Genomic DNA, 23,412 nt, shown 5'->3' with positions numbered 1-23,412 from the left:
GGATGGGAGTGCATTCTGCTCATATGGAAGGAATATTAACACCAGCACAGGAAACAGTGCTTAGAACAGGGGAATACTGCTCTCTCTGACATGGTCCCGTGTTGGGCAGGAGGTCCCACCTCTGTGAACCAATGTATAATTTTCTCAATATATCTATGCTAGTGACCATTGAGTTGCTTTCACTTGGCATTCAAAGTCTTGAACGCAGTGCATTTTGAACCATAGGTTTTATGTAGGAACCAAAACAGACATGTGAAGTGAAGGCATGTCCCCCTACAGAGAGTGTGTGTGTTGTGTCATAAAAATGTCAAGATCACACCACCTCAAGTGTGACTGGCAGGGAGTAATAATGTGATGGCACCCATGTGCACAGTATTCATCTCTCATCCCATGTTACTTAGGACAGGAAAGGACAGGTAAGTTTAAGAGATAGCTTCAGAGGAAAGAAAGTTAAACATAAAACTAGACTGTGATTGCAAATTGATGGATCTGACTTAGGAGTATGTCTTGAGCAGAGACATACACTGTTATAGTACTGCTAAAAAGCACAACCGTGTGCCTTCTTTTGGCAAGCCAAGCTTTACTAAGTCTCAATAATGGCAAGTGAATGTATTTCTATTGAGCATGTACTGTGAGCTCTTGGTGAAGCTCAGTTCTAGTCCATGCATGACTTCAAAAGACATAAACGAACTGGGATAAAACATTCACTCTCAAGAGAACGCAAAATCTAGGCTCTGGATTTCCTTCTTACAAGTAGAGAAAACAAGATTACCAAGTTCATTAGCTGCACTGAAAACGGCGCCTAGTTTCCAAGTACAGCTATGGATTTCAGGAAATAATAGGTTATATTTAAACTTGGGTAATTTCTCATCCGGCAGATTCTGGGTTCAATTAGGTATTATTTCAGGCAACAGTTGTCTCCAGGCTTCAACGTCCTCTTCTGTCAAATAAAAAGCAATGAATTCTTAATTGATGAATCTAATTTGGTGACTTCCAGAGAAAAAGCTAAAACTATAACTTGACCCAGGAAATATGTGAACATCTCATTCTTATAATTGAAATATTTATTGATTTTTTTAGGGTAAAAAATAATGGGTTTCATTACAAAATGCATGTACATCACTATGCTTTTCTCAAATTCATTTCTTTTCCTTTTCAGTATAAATATTTCTTCCTCCCCCTTCCTCTTGGCTTTCGTTTTACAGACTGATGGACGTTTCACTTTCAAAGGAGAGAAGAGATAACACTAGTTGTCAGCAATTGAGGTGGGGTATCATGGAGATTAATAGTGAGAACCCGCTCAATACCAGGTTTTGAGCGGCCTTTGGGCTGATTTGCTGGTCGGATTGATGCTTAGAAAACCCGGTCTCATCCTGGCAAAGGGACCGACTTCCTTCAAGAAAGGGCCGAGTTCCAGTCTACCTAGCTGTACTTTGGCCCCTACCCCTACTCCTCTCTCATAATTTCCCAGGCAGAGTTGGAAAGGTGGGAGCGGTGGAAGTAGAAGGCAGCAGGCAGGGAAAGTAAATTACTGTTCAGGCAACAGGAACAGTGCCTCCAAGGTCAGGCTGAGTGTTAACTAATTATGTAAAATCCTGCGGAAATAGAAGTCGGGGAGAAGCCCAGCCTACTCTTGTATTTAAGGAGATCTTTCCAGAGCCCCTTTTAACCCGCAGCCCCATACCATCACCCTTTGGCCAGATCATTGTATTTTGCCCGCCTTCCCTCATTTTTCGTTCTAATTCCACCAGAATAAACCTGAAAACTTTTTTTCTTCCTCTTGGTAAGTCAGTAGCAGAGGAGCTTTCCCATAATTTCAGACCAGTTTCTTCTCAATGTCTCTGTCTAAAGCCCCGAAGCTAGGGCTGCTGGGCAGCTCCGGGGACCCGGGGCGGGGAGGGGTGCCGTACCCCGCAGCCTGGAGTTGGGACTCTGCTCTGGCTACCCTGGCAGGTGTCTGTTCTTGGGGCACGGTTTCCGAGGGCAGGGGTCCGGCAGGGCGCCAGCTCCCGGAGCCCGAGAGTTCGCTGCGGGGACGCGCGGAAAGGGGGTGCGCTGGCAGCCGGTAGCTTCCTTCCGCAGGAGCTATTTTTAGCAGGGCTTCGCCCCCCCTTTTCCCGGAGCCGCCGGCGTGGTCGCCTCCAGCTCGTGGCCGTCGCTCTGCAGCTCGGCGCCGCCTCCCCCGCCGCGGATGGCTCTTGGTAGCTTCCACGCGGGCAGGTCCGGAAACTGAGCATGTCTGCAAGCGCTCCGCGGCCCCGGCGGCGGCGACGGCGGTGGGGGCAGAGCTGGGCTGCGTCAGGCTGAGCGCAGTCCGCGCGCGGCCGCGGGAGCGCAGTGCCAGCGCCGCCCGGCCCCACCGAGAGGGGCGCACTCGTCGCTACGGGGCTCGCACCGCTCGCCGCAGCCCCCTCCCGCCGACCCGCAAGTAAGTTTGTGCGGCTGCTGGGCGCCGGGGCGAGGGCTAGGCGCTGGGGGAGCTGGGGATGGCGAGCGGGAAGAGCGCCTGGACACCCGGAGAGCGGGCAGCCTTCTGCCTCCGGAGCCCCGCGCTTCTCCCAACCACTGGGCAGGTAGAGAGCTCCTGCTTACAAGGATGCTCTAGCAAAGGCTATGATGAGCAGACCTCGGGGGGTAGGACTGGCTCAGGGTTCAGGTGTGGGTCACTCTGGAAGGAAGAAGGACCGCGGATGAGGGAGCCGACCCGGCAGGCCAGGAGCGGGCTAGTGCCCGATGGGGAAGGGAAGGTTTGGAGAGCAGGGACCTGCCTGGGAACAGCCAAAAAGGGAAAGTGGTGTCCCTAGGACTGACAGAGGGTCAGAGAGCAAAATAGAAGGGCGGTGTGTCCTGAACCAGGATGACAGAAGGGAAGATAGATGGAAAGTGGGGCGTGTGAAAAGCGGATTTGTAGGAGAGTAAAGGACGCCAGTGGAAGGGTCAGTGGGCGCCTGATGGGCGGGTGAACTTGGTTAATTTGGGGAATCAGAACAAGCTTAGGTAGATACGGTGGAAAGAGGCAGATTTAATTCAAGCCTCCGGAGGGAGTGTGTGAGGCAACACGTTGTGAGAACCAGCGGGTTTAGAAAGTGGCCTGGAAGGGAGGGCTGGAAAGGTGATGAGGGATATGGGGGAATGTGAGCAGGGAGTGGGGTAGATTCATGCCTAGGAAACGGAGGAAGGGGGGTTGCAAACCTGTGCATAGGGTTGGAGGCTTCCGTGAGTCAAGTCCCTTGGTAGTGGTTTAGAGGTACTTCTCTGAGGTGCCTCTTCCATCTCTTATCTGGTTTGGAGGCTCCTAGGATCCTGGACAGAGATGAAGCAGGGAGGAAGGTAGTCACTTAAGGGGAGCCACCAGGGCTTTCCTTACCGGACGAAAGCGAAAATCCGGGTATCCGGGTTCCTTTTAAGCAATGTGGGGCTGGGTTTGTGCGTTACACAGAGGGGGAGTGGTGTGTGTTCTAGGCCAAGGGGATCCCTAGTCTCCTATGAGGAGGGGGAATTTGTGTTTTGGGCTGGTTAGTAAGGTAGAAGTCTACAGCATGCCACACGCAGCAGGGGGTGTACATGCAAGCGCTTTGTAGGTGCGTGGTGCCGGCCAGGGGTCCTCCGTGCTGTGCAGTTCGTCTCCACGACTGGGAGATCAGGACTCTGGATGTGGTCCAGGACAGGATTAAGGGAAACGTGCTTCCGCTTCCAGCATGTCTTCTGCCTCCTTTTGCTGGTTACATTCTTTCTGGCCCAGTGGTGGGTTTCCAAAGCCTCCCTCTGGTTACCTTTTATTTGAAACCTGATGCTGCTTGTCTCCCCTGATTTCTGTGCTTAGAGGATGCATCTCAGGCAGGGTTGTTCCCATCTTTCTACTCAGGGAAGGAATCTGAGAAGTCCCTGATGTCACAGGGGCTCTGGAATCATGGGGCCTTCTTAGAGGACATGATGATCATAACATCTGTGGATTCCGTAAACAGGTAGCTTCAAATGGACTGGGAGAGGCAGTGAGTAGGGTGGGAACAGTGACCATTACTTACCTGTGTTTTGAAGGGGGTGGGGTGGGGGGCTTCCTTTCAGTTCCAGGCATGTAAATCAATGACTTACGAAGGGAAAGACCAGATTAGTTCAATAAGCATCGAAAATTATGTTGCAAAATAAAATGTTCATTTGACTAGCAGAGATTTTACCCACCAGCTACACGAATCAAGAAGGATCTGCAGGTTCCAGGTTGAGAAATGGCATTGGTGGGTGTCACCACGACCACGTCTTCTCAAGCTCTGTCTGGCTGAGCATGGTTTGTTGGTGGGCAGCTTTTAAAACTGCACTGTTGGAGTAGGAAATGAAACTGAAGCAGGGGCTGGAAACCTGGGCCATCTGTGTGCACTAAGGACAGAGGAGGGTTCGACTTGCGGTCCCAGACTGCTGTTTCCGAGGATAGGTCTCTGATTATGTGTCATGACTGAGATGTTTAGCACATCAAATTGAGGGGTGTGTGTGCCCCGGTGCGTGAGTGCGTGTGTGTGTGTGTGTGTGTGCACGCGCTTGCTTGCTTGCTTGCTCATGTGTGCTTGGTGGTGGTGGTGGTGGTGGGGTGTCAGTGTTCAGATAAAGAGAAGCCAGAACTTCATTGAGGAGTGGGACGTGGGCTTTGTCTTTTCCTCTGCTTTTCTTTTCTTCTTTTCTTTCTTTTTTTGTTTTTGTTTTTGAGTTTTCACAGTCTTGCCTGACCTATGGAGCGACATAACAAAAAGAGAGTACTCATCTAGTGGCCAGGAGCTGCCCTTTTTACCTCATTGGCTGGGCCAGATTGGGGGAGGGGGAAGTCACTGTTTGAAAATATGTCTACTTTTATAGAGATCTGGAAGGTGGGAAATTTGAATAATAAGGGGGTATTTTTTTTTGCTCTTATCTTTCACTTCTACTACTGTGAGCTTTTAATTGATTGTATAAATCATATCAAAGTAAAATAAGTGATTGGTTTTTTTCCTTCAGAATATAGTTCTAATAAAACATAACTGTGTGTTTGTCTGCATTGAATTGGGGGAGTTGTTGGGGGAGGGGATGTCCAAGGAGGAGGGAGGGAGGGCTGGGAATGGGTGTTCAACAGAGACAGAGATAGGAGTCTGGAGATCTTGTGAGTGTGTAGAGGTGAAGGCTGCATTTATTTAATGCTAAATTTAGTTTGAAATAAGACTATCCTTCCTCCTAACGTCGCGCCTTTTGACTACAAAGGACTGTATGTGCCCTTTGGCTACTTTCTCCAGTTGAGAGTTCCGAAGTGGAGCATAACTTGACAACTCTTCTGAAGGAGTTGTCCCTAAGCATGGCTAAGCTTCAGCAAACAGTCCATGAAATCTGCTGCCCTACGGTAAAGGCATTAAAAATGGTGCGATGTCTCCCAGAGGATAAAAGAAATGTCAGTCAAAGTAGGAGAGAAATGATGTTGCCTCACCTCACTCCAGGAGTGGAAATGACTGATCGGCTTCGAGCACCGGGCCTCAGCTGAGGGCCTTCCAACAGAGGCACCCTAGCAGGCGGGGGAGACGTTGTTTGGCTTTCATCAACTTCGGGGAAAGGGTGTTATGGGCATCTCACAGGTTACAGCTGGGATTGCCATTAGCATTTGATGATGAATTAGATAGTCCCCACAGTTGTACGGCCCTGGATGTCAGTACAGATTAGAAACCAGGGCTTTCAGTATTCCTAGGATTATGAATGGTCCCTTTAAAAAGTGACCTGTGACCTCCACCACATCCCTGCCATGACATGTGCACACACAAAAGCAAATGGCTTTTTAAATGTTTCAAAACTTAAAAAAATGGTAGAATTTTTTTAAAGTTACATATTGCTTCCAGAAGTTCATCTCAGTAACAAACACTAATTTTGAGAGATTTCATTGCAAAATGGTACCGTGCCTCACACCTTATTTTAAGGTAATGGGATCTACTTATTAGCAGAAGCTTATTTTGGCGTTTAGGGTCTTGTAGGGTTGAAGAGATGGCTCAGAGGGTAAGCACGTGTGCTGCTGGCACAGTGGAGGTGGATTTGTTACCCCGCACTCATGTGGGGCTCACAACCCCTGTAACTCCAGTGCCAGAAGTTCTGATGCTCTCTTGTGCCCATCGTGGGCACCAAGCATGCTCATGGTGCACATACTCTCAGGCACATAAAACAAAAATAAACAAATCTTAAAAAAAGAAAAATAATAATAAAAACTTAAACTAGGGATTCCTCAAAAGCTGGTTCTATGCACATGTGACGTGACCCAAGCAAGCAGTTCTGACAACAGGACTATTCTGCACTGACTCACTAGGTCCCCTGTTGCTTTTTTAAAAAAAGAAAACGCTAATTTGTAAATTGAAATGAAAACAACAATTATCACTTTTTCCTTTCGTGAGTGATCGAGTAGAATCAGCGAGCAAACAGTTTTAGCTGAAGCCTCATGAACTATTCCGGGGAGAAGCTTTAGTGTCCTGATCTCTATACAGGAAGGTAGGAGACCCAGATCATTTTTCTGTATTTAGTTTCCATATTAAGCCAACAGAATAGTGTGTACTGTGGACAATAAGCTTTCCTAGTTAGCAGCACAATGCATTACCTAGGAAAGATGAACAATAGCTGGCACTCATTACTGAAATGAGATTTGGTGCTGTCCTGACAGAGCCTGCATGCCAGACCAAAAGCATTTACTAGGTAAGGGCTGTGCCATTACCACACCAAGGCCCTGAGTACATCCAGCTGTGCTCAAGGATTCTATTGCTCTCCTGGCTTCCCTCTATCAACACTGTTTATCATCTGTTGGTTTCTTTCCGATTCATTCTGAAGGGATCATTAAAGCCATCTCCTTCCTCCCTTGTTCTAATAGCCAGCACTTCGAGCCATTAAAATCCCAGAGGGATTCCCGCCCAGCAGAGACTTTATGCACCTCGCCTACCAAGTCCCTGGAGTCCTTGGTAGCCCCTCCCTCTCTCCTGTGTGTGCAAACAGAAAGCTCTCATCTCTGTCCTGGTGGAACACATTAGGTTTGCCTCTGCGAAGATGGCTGTGGGGCGAGCCCTGGTTTTCCACTAAGCCAGGCTTAATTTCCAGGCTGGCTTGCTGCCGCCTTAATTTGCTGAGTTCCTTGATATGGGTGTTGAGAGGGATAGATCTCCAAGAGAAAGCCCGTGAGAGCAGCGGCAGGCTCAGAATGGAGCCTATCCTTGCTGATATGAATGTATGGCAGACAGGATAGGAACCAATGGTAGGCATGTGTATCAACACAATTCAAAGGATTTGAGAGTTGACAACAGGAGACTGTCCGTGACTTGAGGTCTTTGGATTTGCAACAAACTGCCTTGTGCATTATTTCCAGTTTATAAAACTAAGTCTGTTTAGAATAATATTTTTATGCATGTCACAAAATGCATTTATGAAAAGAAACACAAGATGAATATTCATTTTTTAATTTGGAGCAGATACATAATGATTCTTTAAGAGACTTCTGAAGAGTTTCTGAAATGCAGAAAGCTAAAAGAATTGTTAAGGAGAAGGACTGTAGTGTAGTGTGTGTGTGTGTGTGTGTGTGTGTGTGTGTGTGTGTAGAAGGGACAGCAGGAGAGGGTGTAAGTTGAAGTGAAAAGGGTCAGATCTCATCTGTCTTTTATTTATCCTGTAGGAATGGTTATTGATTCTGTTTGACATCTGAGTGAGGAAAGATAGTTTTCCTGTGCGGATACTTGTTGGCTAGATCATGCCTGTCTGTTTACAGGTCTTACAACCATTGCATAGCAGGTAGTGTTTGTTAGAATGAAACAGAATTTCAAATAAGTTCTGTCCTGTGATGCTTGCAGTAGAAGTTTTGAAGCACACATTTTAAGGCCTATAGCATTGTGCTGTACTGTTTGGGATGAACAAAATGTCTGAAACCTGAGCATTTGATTTCTTCTGTTTGAGGAGTAAACTGCAGATAGTACCCACATTTACGATCGGCTAGGATGGGTTTTGAGAGACAGTGAGCTAGCATGGCAACTCTGCCTGTAGAGGCAAACATGGTGCCTGCTGACATGTCAATCATTGTACCAGCGGGAGGAGGGATGGCAGTAGATTTATTCAGTGTGTGCTGGCCTTGGTGAATTCAAGAGCATCAATAAGCAGATTTTAATATCAGTGCTGTAGCAAAGGCGGAGAGGATCTGTTCTAAGTCTCACTTGGGTTTATCATTGCTAAGACCAATGGATAGAAACTTATGGAAGATGAAGCTTTCCTTGTGGAAGATCTTTACCTTTGTGATCATTTATTACAAGGAACAAGGAGGCCGACACACCTCCCAAAGATTTCACCCTTCAATAGTATGCCTTTTCTATCCTCAGAATATTCAGGATGTGGTATTGTGTGCTCTCAGAATGCCTTATAAGTTTGTAATTTAGAGTTTCTCTGGCCTCTTAAAGAAGGCAAAGGCCTGGGCTGTGCTGTTTATCACTGAGAGCACAGTGGCTGGTGTTGACAGCAGCCCGTTTTATTCAAGGAAAAAATTATGCCCTTGACATTTGTCTGGACTGTCACTAGCTTAAAAAACAGAACTCAGCCTTCTGGATCGTGAACCCTGATTTCAGCATCTTTGATTTGAATAACTGTGTTGTAAGCAGACTGATAGATGAGCCAGAGTACTACCTTCACATTTCCAAGGAAAGAGGCACGAGGGCTGAGGCTGAGTAGATTTGCAAATGAACCTAGCAGTCCTTACCAGGTGGTGACTTCAAACTGGAGTCTTATACTCCATGGAGCTTGAAGCTCCCCGTCTTTAAGTGACAAACAGTTATTTTTGGTTATATATGGACTTGGTTATGGTGTTAGAGAAAGTGATTAAGATGATCAAGGACCTTTTTGTTTTATCTTTTTTGGGACGAATATAGTATTTTAAGTAATTGTATCTCAAAAGAAATATGAGGCTATGGATAATATTCTTTAATTACGACATTTTCATTTGAAAATTCAAGACTGGCACTAGTTGATAGTTGTCGTATTGTGATGGCTATGCTTTAGAAATTGATACAGTGTTATTGCTTTGTGTATCCTTGAAGAATTTCAGGTTTTCAAAATGCAAGTTTATTTGTCAGAGGTATCCTGTTAGAACTGCGCCTTCATTTCCTGGGTCATGATTAACATAGAACAACTTCTGCTGTATTTACAGGATTTGACTATATTAAAATATATCAAGGCTGGCATCATTAATGATGGTGTGTTTCTAATAATTTTTCTGGAGCTTTGAGATACATGGAGCCCCTACACATTAGTTCTCTTCTTTAGTAGACAACGCTAGACTGTGTGGGTAGGCACTGTGCTAAATAAATGTGTGTTGATAGCCTTTCTTTCATGAGATACTTGATTGGATCGCTCTTCTGTTTTCTGACAAAAGTCAGGAGATGGAGTCATTATATAAGCTATTAGCAAATAATAATTTATCCCTTGATCCTGACCCAACCTGGCTTTCAGTACTGCTTCAATGCTCCAATTGCAGTAAACATAGGCCCATCTATGGCCGTGTGTTCACTGCATGGAATACTTCTGATAGGCTGCTCTCTGACCTTGCTCTCCCTGATTTTGGTTTCCTTAGCTAGTTCTCTTGGGAAAGGCCATCCTTCCAAACACCAAGGTCGTGCGACTGATCAAATTAAGACAGTGGCAACACCAGCATGACAATCGCTGCTGGCTTTTAAGTGTGCACAAGCATATACAGCCAACTCGTGTTCCACTAAGGTTAATTTGTTAGGTCTTCATATATTAAAAAAAATTCACTTCTTAGTGGGATTATTGTGTAAAAAAGAAAGAGAAAAAGCTTGTCTGTTGCAGCTGTTTTCTAAGATAAAATGTGGCAGAACATTTTGAATTCATATATGAATGGACTAAAGCATTTTCATCGTATCTATTTTTTAACTCTTTGTATAGATCACATTGATGGAAAGTCATAAGTACACATCACACATTTGGGAGAAGAGTGTTGACCATGATAAATGGCTTTAAAAAATAGTTTGTTTTCCTTTGTTTCCATTCATCCAAATGAGTTAGTCATATAAATAAATGTAGCTTCCTTATTTTGAAGTGTTTCCAAATGGACTAGTACATTTCCATTTGTTTACATTTTTAAAGTTAGCACGGAGGCCACTATAAATGTGGTCTACTTGTGGTATGTCATTGTATCAGTTGGATTTTCCAACAGTTTCCAGTACTGAGGGGCAGGCTATTTAGCAATCAATTCAGGCTGTGCACATAGCTCAGTGGTACAGTGCTTTGTCACCGATAGAAGGCCACATGTCCACTCTCCAACACTGCAAAAATACATAAACAAATACATCTATTTAAAATGGGAATACTACAGAAATCACCAATTCATTTATTACCTGTTATATCATTTTGGGATCTTAAATTTTTTAAGACACTCAAGGCTTCTTCTTCTTCTTCTTTTTTAATACAATTAAGTTATCGTTAGAGCAAACTTTTAATGGGATGCTCTTTTTGGTCCATTCTTTAATAGTTTTAAGTTAGAAACCCTATTGAGGAGGTGCAACAGAGACAGCAAGAGGCCATTTACATGACGGGGATCTAGGTTTTAGTTGTCCTGAAATCAGAAACTAATTTCTAACAGGGCAAGAACCCATTTGTTTTACTGGGTCAGTCTCTTGACGTTTATCCATGCTTAGCTAACTATAATGCAGCTTATTATTATTATTATTATTGAATATCTTCTATTTCAGTCAAGATGAAGCCAGTGGAAAACTTAAAAGTTAGATAGTGACAATCATTGATTTCTAGAAAAATCAGACAAATTTGATCAGACCATATAACAACATTGTTCATTATTCTGTACATTGAATCTTACATTTCAGACTTGGTCATCGATTATTGTGAAAACTTTTTATTTTTATTTTTTTCATGATGGAGTTCATACATTATTTTAATAGCATTAACTGAAGTGAGAATTAAGAGTTTGCAAAGTTTGATGGGAAGTTATAAATTAATTTCTTAAATTTTCCATTAGCTTCTTAGATTGAAACACATAGTTTTGCTAAGACAATAATGAATGCGTTATAAAGTCTGCAAATGGTCAAACTTTTACATAGTTATTTGTGTTGTTTAGGGGAAGGAATAAAGGGGATGCCATAATCTGTAAATTCCTTAAGTGAATCAAATAGAAAACAGGAGATCATATATACAGAAGATCACGGTTATGATCCTTATGGTGGAGTTCAAGGAATTGGAGAAAGGATGAAGAAACGCTTGGCAGGAAAGAAACCCCATCGCAGATACAAATGAGTTCTAGTTGTGTGCCATCATCGGCTTCCTGGCCTCAAGACAGAATTCAAAGAGAGGAGCAGGGCAAGCAGATTCGAGCACCTTGCTTCTGTGGTAAATTTAGATGAAAAGGAAAACAAAGACATAAACCAATACTGATAAAACCTCCTAAAGAAAGCTTGAGTGTGTTATCTAAGTAGCTGTCTGGAAGGCAAAGACAACATATTCTCTCCCTGTGTCCTCCTGTGGATCCCACAGTGTAGATCCAGTGAGCTTCTAACCAAAGAATATTCATTGATTTCAGATACATCACAATATTTCTCTCTCCTATCAATACAACATATTCCTGGGGAGAGGAATTTGTAAGATTGGGCTTGGGATTCTTGGACTATGCAGAGTGAAGGTCTGGATCAAATTCAGAACTTATTTTTGTACAACTTGAGAAAGAGGGGATAGAGAGATTAAGCAAATCTAATGAGAGATCTAGGACCACAGGGCCTCAGACTGAGGCTAGATCCAGAGACCCTCACCATTTATACAGCTGTGATCATTACTGCCACAAGCTAGAAAGAACCTAGATATTATTGTTTTAGCAATGAATAAGCACATTATAGTGGACAAGTACGTTCTGTAGCCTAGATTGTTAGGTGAGAATGGGAGGGAATGTAGGGGATATTTCTGGGTCCATCTCTGTGCAGACGATCAGAGACATGCAGTTTCATCAAGGTGTGGCACTTTCAGAAAACAGAAAGGCTGGGAAGTCAATCACAATGGTTCTGTGGAAAACTGGAGTAGCTTAGCAGGATTATCAGGATACAATCCAAAGCCAGCACCAAGTAACTGCAGTCCTAAGGAAAATATCTGAGTTCTGTCTGATTTATTATTGTTATATGTCCAATGCTACTTAGAAGCAAGCAGTTTCTGTTCTAGAAGTTGAATGTTTTTATAAACACATGTGCAACTTTTTACAAATCCTGAGCTTACATGATTAGACATTATTTAAAGTTAAACATTCTTCAAGATCAAGCAAATCTCTCTCTCACGCAAGCTTTTGCATTGAAGCTGTCAGTCATGAGAAGAGTTTCGTTAGTAAATGAACATTGGTGGGGGGCAGGCTGCTTTCCTCACAGTTTACTAACTTCTTAATAGGATTTACTGTTTCATTATTTTGACTTTGGCTTATAAACCATACCAGTATTAATGTACATATGACTTTGTTACCAATTAATATCATATACAGTCATTTGCAGATATTTTCAGCAATCATTTATGTCCATTGTAGTGTTGAAATTATTGTTCATCCCTCTTGACTCTTGAACTCTTTTAGTTCAGGTTTCAGTGGAATAGTCTTAAATATTTTTTTACTACATGTGTATATACTCTGACACACATTAGTCCCTTTAAATTTGGGGACTTTCTGTTCACGTACTATATATGTCAGAGGTTATAGGCTCTAATAGATTGCTAGAGACATGCCAGAGTGGATGAAGAACTGGCCACAAGACCTCAGTCCTACTCTAAGAACTACAGACAACTAAGGAATTCTAAGAATTGGGGGAATTGTCTTCCCCAGGAAAGAACACACAATTTGTTAACCAATAGCAAATGGTCACCTAAAAACATGCATACAAGTAACATCATTCAAACTGAACAGGCAATATTTAGGAACATATATTTATAAGCATATACACTTATGTGTATAACAGTAATTTATGGAAAAGGAGGTCATACATTTGAAAGGAGGGGTATTTAGGGATGGTTGGAAGAGGAAAGAGAAGGAAAAATGATATAATTATATTATAATATACAAATAAATGATAAATCTCTTTCTTTGGCTCCTGGTGAGTTCTACTTGGTACGTATGAGTTGGGGCAGACAACCAGACCTATCAAGTGCTTTCACTGGTCACACATATGCCTGACCCACTGGGTCCCCTGCTCCATTTTGTAGGAAACAGTGCTCCTAGAAGGCACACAGGACTCGCTTGTGGAGCTGCTCATCACCTTCCCCATCTGGAGCAAGGGTTTCCCACCATCCCACACTGATGACTGTGGGTTTTGGAACCCATGGTTCAGAGAGAGGCTGTGTTGACAGGTATGTCTTAGTAGGTCTAACCTCAGATGTCTGAGACTCTCTAAATGACTGATGTGAGTGCTGGACCACATAGAACATGGCTATTTTTCTCTAAGTTTTGGATACAATTTTTATTTCCTCGAGCATTTGAAAAGCTAGTTTTGATTTTAGTGAATTCCTCTTCCTTTGCCACCGTCTCTATTATGCTACTTGTGTTTGCTTTTAACTTAGTGGTTCTAAGCACTATCATGCCAGAAGGAATCACATGAGTGACTTAAATGCCAGCAGAGAAAGTGGTTCAGGGAACGGGCCTAGGCCTCGGAGCGATGGGAAGGATGCTTCTCCCATGGGTTGAAATTCACATCATATACATATACCTGTGTGTGTGCTAATGATAAAAGATCTAGCTCTTTTTATTATTGGAGTCTTTATGAAGGCTTGCCTCTTTCGGAGCAAAATCTGCCTTTATTTAACTTTTCACATTGATCCAGGTCTGGCCATTACACCTTACAATTGTCTAGGAATTTCCTAATGTACTAAAATATGCTCAGACTGTAGCCATCTTGTTGTGTTCCAGAAATGCAGGTCATGGTGAAATCTGCCAAATCCAAATACATTTGGCAGAGATGTATTTACTGGGAGACAGAAGTGTTAAGCTGCATGGAACATTATTTAGCCCTTTGTACAGTGTACTCAAATCCACATAGCATCTTTCTAACAATTATCTCAGGTGCAGGTATATATTAGGCACATGGCAGGTGTTGTTGAGACAATAAAAGGCAAGGCTCATAGCCCCTAACCTTGGGTAGGTGGTACGTATGGGAGACATTAGTTGCATTTCTGGACAGATGCTGTGAGGGCCAAGCAGGTGGGTCCAAGCAAGGTGCTGCAGAAAGGAAAGCCTCTGTAGGTTCAAGGCTGCTTGGGGGTCAGAGGAGAAGAAGGCTATCCCTGGCAGAGAAGTAGCGTGGTGCATAATGAAAATGAAAGATGTTCTGAGTGCCTGGGATGAGTGTGAGATTGAGACCAAATGTAAGTTGGGGGAGGCAGTGTTATATAGAATAAAATCTTCTAGGCACAGTAGGGGATTCTGGTCTTTGAAGTAGGAAGCAACCTGTTTAGCTCCCCTTTACTGACATATAAATAATTGTATTTTCTAGAATAGCTTGAATTATGAAAGACAGGATGTCTAGTATGTTTTTGAAGGGAAGGGCATCATTGTTACACATTGCGGACACAATACACACTACACATGTGCATTTCTACAGGTGCGCACATTCACTGCTGGGTAGGTCATGACTGGCTTCAGTGCTAGAATTGATGAGAGACTTCTCTCTGTTTGCTTTTGTCTTCTTTGAGAAATTCCAAACTTTTAAGTTTAAAGAATGTCTAGTCATGTAAATAATATGTAAATGAATCACACACATATCTAATAACATTTACTTCAGATGTTTTACAAAAGAGGGCTACTAAAGTTATTCATGTATTTGCTTGCTAATTTTAGTTGCTTTAGTTCATTTATTTAGCTGAATTATATTATAAAAGGCTGGAGGGACTATTGTAATTGAATAAAAATGGCTTGAACACACAGCCTTTATTAGGGTTGCTAATATGGTGTGTATTTGAATTGATAAAAATTTGAATATTCTAACTGTGTACCTAAAGATATAGTCAAATCTGACCAAATATTGGTTTATATAAGAACATACTCAGTCAACACTTTGAATTAAAATAAAAAGTCTTTGAAACTTTTAGATCATTTAAGTAACTATGTAAAATCAAGTCTGATTTAATATACATATGTATGTGTGAGAGCGACAGAATATAGTCTCCAAAGTAGTGCCATCTCTGCCTCTTTTGTACTATTAAGTATTGGTATGTAGTAATAGCTCTAGCCTCATTATATTTTTCTCACAGAGAACCACTTTTATAATTTTAGGTGTGCTTTGCCATTGGACATTACCAAGGGCCATGCTGTTTAACCTGCCAACCATGGGAGTTCCCATATATAAACTTTCTGAAGTGCATGAGGTTAACATAGTTGTCAGCCTTTTTCTTACCCGGATCCTTATTACCTAACAAATAGCAGACATACAAAGCTTCTATAGATTCTGCATGGTGAGATGCATTGAAAGATTATGCAAGTGAAGATGTTCAGGGGATGACTGAAGCATTTGTAGTGATCTATGTCTGTGTGCTTGGCGTCTTTAGCAACAGAATGTCAACAAGATCTTGCCATCTATTCTCCTGAGGTTCCTTTTTTGATAAGGCACCTCCATGTGAATGTCTCTTTAATCAGTGTAACCTTTTATGAACAACTTTGGTCCATAATCAACCTTTTAAGTCCTCTGTTTGATGTGAGGTGACCTGAACCCTTGTCTCTTGTTACGAAGGGCTGCAGTGCAGTCTAAGCAGTTACTGTACTGTCATCTCTAGTTATGTGCGACTTGGTCAAAGTTGTCTACTGACATCTTTAAAGGATGATAAGAGATGAAACCTCTGGGAGTGGTTGGACATTAAAGAGATGCTCACGTTAACCTGAGGTTTTTAGCATGGTCAGGATTCTTTCTAGAGACCTTGGTCATCTTTCTTCTAGAATGGAAGAAACCCAAGGAATGTGAAGCTGAATTACAGAAAACCAGAACAAGCAACAACACAAACTCCAACCAGGGGCCACCCTAGCTGAGGCAGCCGTGACTCTAAATATTGGGGCTCTGAAAACACATTATTTTCCATTTCTGCTTAAGCTAATTGGGTTTCTGTTTCTGTCACTGAAAGAAAACATGAATTCTTGCTGTCTGTAGGCAAAATATCCTATGCTGTAGTAGCAGCAGGTAGGAGAGGTTTGGAGACACCACAATTTCTTTTGATTTGAGGCAGGAAGAGTTTTATGATGGGTCAAAGGATAGGGACACTTTTTCTGTTGTGGTTTCTTTAAGTGGCATAGAAAGCTTTAACAAAAGCTATCTACCTTCTGAGGCACTAGAATCTCAGATCCCTAAGACACAGAGAGGAGGAGACACTGTTGCCATGCATTAAGGAAACAAACATAAGTGATCACTTGCTGCAACCTAGTTACAGCCTTGCTGTTTGAACTCCTTGGATACTCTTAGCTCCTTTGCTATGTATTTTGCTCCTCTGCTATGTATTTGCCTTTCAAAAGAGGCATTCTAGGTCTTTTGCTCAACAAGTAAGGTATTATAACCCTGATAATGGCTCCTAACTTGAATAACAATATTAGAGTGACAAGCAGTAAAATAATAAAGGACAAATTATTTTCTTCATCCTATAATTGTAGTTACTCGGCAATGAAAAGCCATTTGTGCTCTCAGTAGGCCACCCAATTATTGTGGATACAAGTTCCTGATGCAGCTTCATTCTGTTTGGTATCCTAGGTATCAGCTTCTCTCAGGCATTTCCTTTGAGGATGGCAGGAAAGATACACTGGATGGTCTGTGAATGAGTGTTTCAAGTGTCCTGTGAGAGTTTATAGAATATGGAGGAATTATCCAGTACTCTCTCCCCAGTTGGCCAAAGACCTCCAGTGGATGCTCAAAACTAAGGACTACTTAGTCCAGTCTTAAACATTATGCAGACTTTTTTTCCTGTTCTTTTTCTCAGTTCGCTTTCCTCTCTCCCTCCCTCTCCTCTTCTCCTCCTCTCCCTGACCCTCCCTTTGCTCTCTTCTAAGACAGGGTTGAATTATTTTTCTAGAATTTCTTCTACTTCATGATCCTCCTGCCTCAACCCTCTAGTGCTGAGATCACAGCACACTCTATCAGCCATAGCCTGGCATTTTAATATATATGCATAGGTATGAAAAGGTTTACTCTAACTAAATTAACACAGGAAAAGTTTGACAATAGTATGTAACAGTAAAGTATAGCAATTATGCCAGGTACACTGTCATGAAAGTATGTGGTTTCTCTTTAGTTCTGGAATTTTCTATATTCTATTTTCAGACCATCGATTAACTGTTAACCATTAGAAAGGAAATTCTGATTATGGGGTGTCCGTGATAACATTTTGGGTACAAATTTATGCTAGTGGCTTGCTTTTAACTATTTCTTCCAGAAGAGAGACATAAAATTGGTATAACTTAGGACCATTTGTGGCTAAAAGGAGTCTGGGGTATGTAGGCTATTATTAAGACTCATTTTTATCTTAAACTAATGCTTGTTCTTATGGATAATTTCTGCTAAGAAGTGTTATAAGATAATAACTTACCTAAAAATAGACTCTGGTTACTAAGCTATAATAAGAAGTGAGCTGCATATTGTCTTTCAATGACCAGGAAACATAGTTTTTCAAGACATGTTATGAATAGTCAAACCCCCATTTCCCAGAAGGTTTCAAAATACAATGAAAAAAGGAAAACAGGTTTCTCTTTCCCAGGTAATTACTGGGAAAACCATTATTCTTTTTGTGGGGAAAATGGTGCTCACAAAAGGTCTGAGCGATGCCATGGGGGTAGCATGATGTTCAGTGGTGCTTGGTGAAGTGAGAACATAGCAAGCTGCCTTCCCAGAGACAAACAGAAGGAAACAAGCGACACAGGACAGCCTCAGCCCTAGGTGTGTGTTGTGTAAGCAATATTCACACACTATCTAAACTTGGGGGTTTGTTCACAGTCAGGGTGTTATTGGTTGTTGCTCACAGAACAGAGGCTCCTAAGCTGCTCCAGGCAGATGGAGTGCTTCCTGGTCTTACATGAGAAGTGCATGGAAGCATCACTTAGAAGCAGGGGAGTGTCCTGTGCATTTAGACCTGTCCTTTCCCTGAGATTTTCTACCAACAGCAAGTTGAAATGCGCTGTGGACACTTTCATGTACAGCATACCCTGGTGGCTGGCTGGAAACTTTGGGGATGGGGGGTCGTGTCGTACAAACAGATGGGGCTCCTGGGCAATTGGAATTTTACCAAAGGTTGTTAGACATGATAGAACTCAAGTCTGGAGTAGCTACCAAAGGGAAGACTTGTTTACGCTGACCGACATTCTAAATAAATGACATCAGTTGCAGTCAGAAGTATATTTTTAACATTTCCTTCCTTAGTTTTAGTTTTTATGCTCTATTGGAGTTATTCTCCTTTTTTTCTATTTATGCCACTCAGTCTTCCACCTTCTTCTGTAACTCCATTCCCTCTCAAATTCAGTTTATCATAAGTGTGTGCAAATGAATGTGAAAATGCATTTAGTGTTGCTCTTGTGTGTATGTTTTTAGGACTGACCACTTGTTATTGGATAAGCAATTAGGGAGCTCACTCCTTGAGAGATTTATTCTTCCCCTTTCTGCATTCATTGACTTCCTGTAGCTGTCCATCTAGGAGTGGGGCCTTGTGAAATTTCCCATTCATCTTGTCATGTCAACTGGTATTGTCATGGTTGAGGTTGTATTTCTGCAACCCCATTGTTTAATAGGGGCGGCTCCTGATATATGCATACATGTGTGTAATTGCGTTCATGTTTGTGTTTGTGCACATATATTTGCATATACCAGCAGATATCCTGGTCCTTTCAAGTTTTAAATAATTATGACACTGTGTTTCTCAGCCATCTGTATTAACTGAGAGCAGTTGAGTGATAATATCTCAGTAATATGAGACAAGGATTACATACCATGTGTAGGCCCTGCCTGGTTCACTATATAACAGTGTTTATGACTTCAGATAGATCTAGTAATTCTTCTTCTTGCTTGTTTAGCATAATCTGGAGTTTGCATGTGGTATTTGGCAAGGATCTGAGGACTTTATTATGTTTTACCAGCTGATCACTTACCTTCCAGTAAGTCCAGGTTTCTTGCTGAGTCAGTACCGAAAGTGTCCTTCAGGGTTTGTTTTTGTTTGTTTGATTGCCTTTGTTTGTGGTTTTGTTTGTTTATTTTTCCCCACAAGATGCTGAGCTTCTGTCTTAGGGTTTTATTGCTATGTTGACCACTGCAACTTTTATAAAGGAAAACCACTTAAATGGCGCTGGCTTATTGTTCAGAGGTTTAGTCCATTGTCAAGGCAGGAAGCATGGCTCACTGAGACAGACATGGTGCCAGAGAAGGAGCTGAGAGCGCCACACCTAGACCCTTAGGACGTAGGGAAAGAGTCACTGGGCTTGGCTTGAGCATTTAAAATCTCAAAGCCCACCCCCAGTGACACAGTTCCTCCAACAAGTGACACAGTTCCTACAAGGCCACACCTACTTATGATATCACTCCCTATCAGCTTAGAGGGCCCATTTTCATTCAAACCACCACAGCATCTATAACATCAAAAGTACCTGGTTCCATGACATGAGAACGCGGTACAGAGACAAAATGGTGCGTGAAACATCAGTCTTTTCCTTAGGGAAGGGTAAAGGGAAATGTCTCCAGTTTTGCACTGTACATGGCTCCACAACTTAGAGGAGAATGCAAGCCAAATGCTCTTCTGAGAAGAGAGAATCACAGCTCCTAGCTAGTGAACTCACAGTCTCAAGGTCCTCTACCCTAACCATGCTATGGCTGCTGTTTCTAGTGACAGTCCCCAGAGGTGCTTCTTTCATCAGCCCTTGCAGTTCATGTTCGCTGCCCATCATCAGGGAAGGTTCCAAACAGTAGTGTTTTCAAGGGTAACTTCCAGGTGATCTCCCTCGGGTTGTTCTGGTCAGCCTTAAATATACAGCCTCCTGAGAGTATACCCAAGAGTTGTTCTCCCAGGCCCTGTCCTTTCCTTTCCTTTCCTTTCCTTTCCTTTCCTTTCCTTTCCTTTCCTTTCCTTTCCTTTCCTTTCCTTTCCTTTCCTTTCCTTTCCTTTCCTTTCCTTTCCTTTCCTTTCCTTTCCTCTCCTCTCCTCTCCTCTCCTCTCCTCTCCTCTCCTCTCCTCTCCTCTCCTCTCCTCTCCTCTCCTCTCCTCTCCTCTCCTCTCCTCTCCTCTCCTCTCCTCTCCTCTCCTCCCCCTCCCCCTCCCCCTCCCCTCCCCTCCCCTCCCCTCCCCTCCCCTCCCCTCCCCTCCCCTCCCCTCTCCTGTCTTCTCCTTCCCTTCTCCTCCCCTTCTCCCCTCCTCTCCCCATCTCTTCCCTTTCTCTCCTCTCCTCTCCTCTCCTCTCCTCTCCTCTCCTCTCCTCTCCTCTCCTCTCCTCTCCTCTCCTCTCCTCTCCTCTCCTCTCCTCTCCTCTCCTCTCCTCTCCTCTCCTCTCCTCTCCTCTCCTCTCCTCTCCTCTCCTCTCCTCTCCTCTCCTCTCCTCTCCTCTCCTTTCTTCCATTGACTTCCTTGACTCCTGTGACCAATGCCTCTGTCAAGATTCACCCAAACTGGGTCCCCTGACTGTATCTATCCTATTGCTTGTCCTAATGGGAATAATAAAACGCATGCCATCACTAATGTTTATTGATGACTAGAATAGTTGAGCCTCTGCATTCTGTGGTTTTCCTCTATCAACTACGGGAAGAGGATAGCATTATTAGCCCATTTTGTAGAGAGTAAGCCAAGAAAGAAAACTTATCCACTAACATTTTCAGTGTCTACCGTCTGAGAAGGTAATCAACTCCAGATAGAGCCCTGGTTCTCTCTTTGGCATCTTGGGACAGACTAAACACTAGTGATCACCTGGGTTGCACAGATTATTGGAAGCCACTGTTCATTGTTCAGACCAAAAATGCTGTCTGGCATCTTGCCCTTGGAGAAGCAGTGGATATTTGTTTTTAATGCCATTGGGCTGAAGATTAAAGGCTGAGGCAAGTTCAAAAGAGGGGAAGATAACACTGAGACAGGAGGACTTCAAGGTCAAGTGTAACTTCTCACTCACTCTGGTGCAACTGTTCTTACACAGCTGCTTACTTTCTATGTCCTTATTTGGATCCAAGTCGGTAACATGTGTCTTGTTCACATTGTTTTGTTCCTGGAGAAAAAGTAACTTCTATAAAAGGAGGATAAGTAATGATTTCTTCACTGGCTTCTTCACTGGCTTCAGAGGCACTAATGGCTGAAGTTGCCAAGAGTGTTCTGTACAGTACTCATTGTTTCTTCTAAAGATGTAATGAGGTTGATTCTACTACTGTGTTACCAATACAACAACTTCTATAGAGTGATTGATGAAGCTGATATCTTTACTATTAATATAATGTAAATTAAACCTTACGATGGGAACGACAAAGAGTTTAGTTTACTTTTTCTTTGATAGAATATGCAATATAGATATGCTATATTTTACATTAGATACTTTTCATAATGAGGGGGCATCATCACTTGTTAAATGTCCTCCACTAGCTACTTCATGTTGGTTCTTATTTTTAGCAATCATATGATTCACTGTAAAAATGGTTTTAGATGCTTTTTCACAGATGCACAGTTCCTTGCCGAAAATACCTTGGGAAGAGTGTGTAGAAGTCTTCAAGATTAAGGAAATAAAAAGTTATGAGGTCATCTAATGAATACAGAGATTTATCATGGAGATGAGCTTTAACAAGCTATTGCCTTGGCAAATATAGAGAATCTATCATTGTAAAAGCCAGTGATCCAGAAATAGACTACACATAGACCTTGCAAACAAATTTTGAAATTTATTTGGTTGGTAAGCAATAAAACATTTTCTTACAATAAATAGGATTTGTTTTTCTGACTCTGTAAGATTTGCTCTTGTTTACTGATGCATGTCAAACACAGGTTGTGGAAAAAATGAGTTATTAAAATAGGAATCAGTCATGATCAATATAGATTCTGTCTCTAAATTCCCTGTGTTTTCTGCTTTCTTTCTGTCTTTTTTTTTTAAAGTAAGTGGAATGGAACTAAAATGGTACAGAGATGAATACGGTGCCAAAATATTCAGAGATTGAATACGCACATGACTGATTTGATCTGAAACAGCCACTATTATTTATTTTCTTTAATGGAAAGGAAGCATCTGAGAAAATAGCAGTAGCAACAGAAACTAAACACATCCAAAAGCACCATGCTTTCCTAGATGGTCTCTGCTAATGGGTGCTCACTGGCCACTCACCCTTCTCTTGTTTCCACTGACACCGAGAAAGATACATTGATGCATCCATGTATCAGACTATAAGTGTGCTGTATGTATATTTGCATTCATGTAAGACCACATTGATTATTTTTTACATGAATAAGCACACACAATAAGTTTGGATTAAGCTAGATTAAGATGGTTGTGAGTGCAATCCCAGAATCCTAATGACTTCAAACACAAAAGTGGACTCCTACTCAACACATCCATCCCAAGTTCCTAGGCTGGTGGTGTAGCCTTCCTCTGGAATAAGGCTTGATTCATAATAACTAAAAGAGGTCATAACAAGCCTCAGAATATGTTGAATCGCTTCTGCCTACATACATTCATTCTTTTCATCTCATCAAAGTAAGTCAATATCAGACAGAATAACTGCATACAATCGTTCTACAGAAAGCATATCACTAATAATTCATGTCATTGTAGCACTGCAGCATATATAGTTGCATACAGTGTGAATACTCTGTCAACTGAGGACAATACTGATGAGTGTCAAATTGGTCAAAGCTCCTGTAATATTCTTCTTTAAATAAACTCATAAAAATCCCCATATTCAAATGCGAGCACAAAATACCCCCTATTAGCCAAAGCAATCCTGAGCAAAGAGAGCGATGTTGTAGGTGGTATCATACCTGACACCAAATTTTATTAAACACCATGACACTGGCTCCCAAACAGGCAGACCCAGAAGTGAAGCTGTGGTCCTACAGCTCTCTGAATATTAGTGTGTGCCAAAACATAGGTCAGAGAAAAGATGCTAACAACGGGTGGTGGGATAACTCCATAATAACATGAAGACAAATGAAGCAAATTCTCACCCACGACAAAAACTGTCTCAGAATGCATTATCAATCTCAGTGTAAGATCTAGAGTGTGAAATCCAGTTGAAGCAATCATGGAATCCCTCCCTGATACAGATATCAGCAGCTACTTCCTGGATAGATCAGAACATAATAACAAGGATTGATAAATGGGGTTGAGTCAATTTAATAAGCTTCTGCCCTGCAGGTGAGTGATTACCGTGGTAAAGGAACAGACTACAAAATGAGATAAATGTTTCCCTGCTAGTCATTGACAAGGAATTAATATTCAGA

The 23,412-nt window shown here is 42.3% G+C and overlaps 1 protein-coding gene across 2 annotated transcripts in view; it reads left to right on the top strand.

Annotated features, from left to right (window-relative positions):
• Window positions 1–2,298: 2,298 nt before the first annotated feature.
• Window positions 2,299–23,412, top strand: part of Oxr1 (oxidation resistance 1) — a 407,724-nt gene continuing 386,610 nt past the window's right edge. Inside the window, exon 1 of one of the 2 annotated variants that reach the window (XM_029469691.2) lies at window positions 2,299–2,428. The gene's annotated coding sequence lies outside the window, so the exon portion shown is untranslated. The remainder of the gene's footprint in view (window positions 2,429–23,412) is intronic. The other variant, XM_029469693.2, reaches the window with a different exon arrangement.

The sequence above is a fragment of the Mus caroli genome, unplaced genomic scaffold (assembly GCF_978045245.1).
Source record: "Mus caroli unplaced genomic scaffold, Mus_caroli_1 scaffold_16, whole genome shotgun sequence".
NCBI lineage: Eukaryota > Metazoa > Chordata > Mammalia > Rodentia > Muridae > Mus > Mus caroli.
Note: the sequence above shows the minus strand (reverse complement) of the source record. Positions and strands in the feature narration are given on the sequence as shown.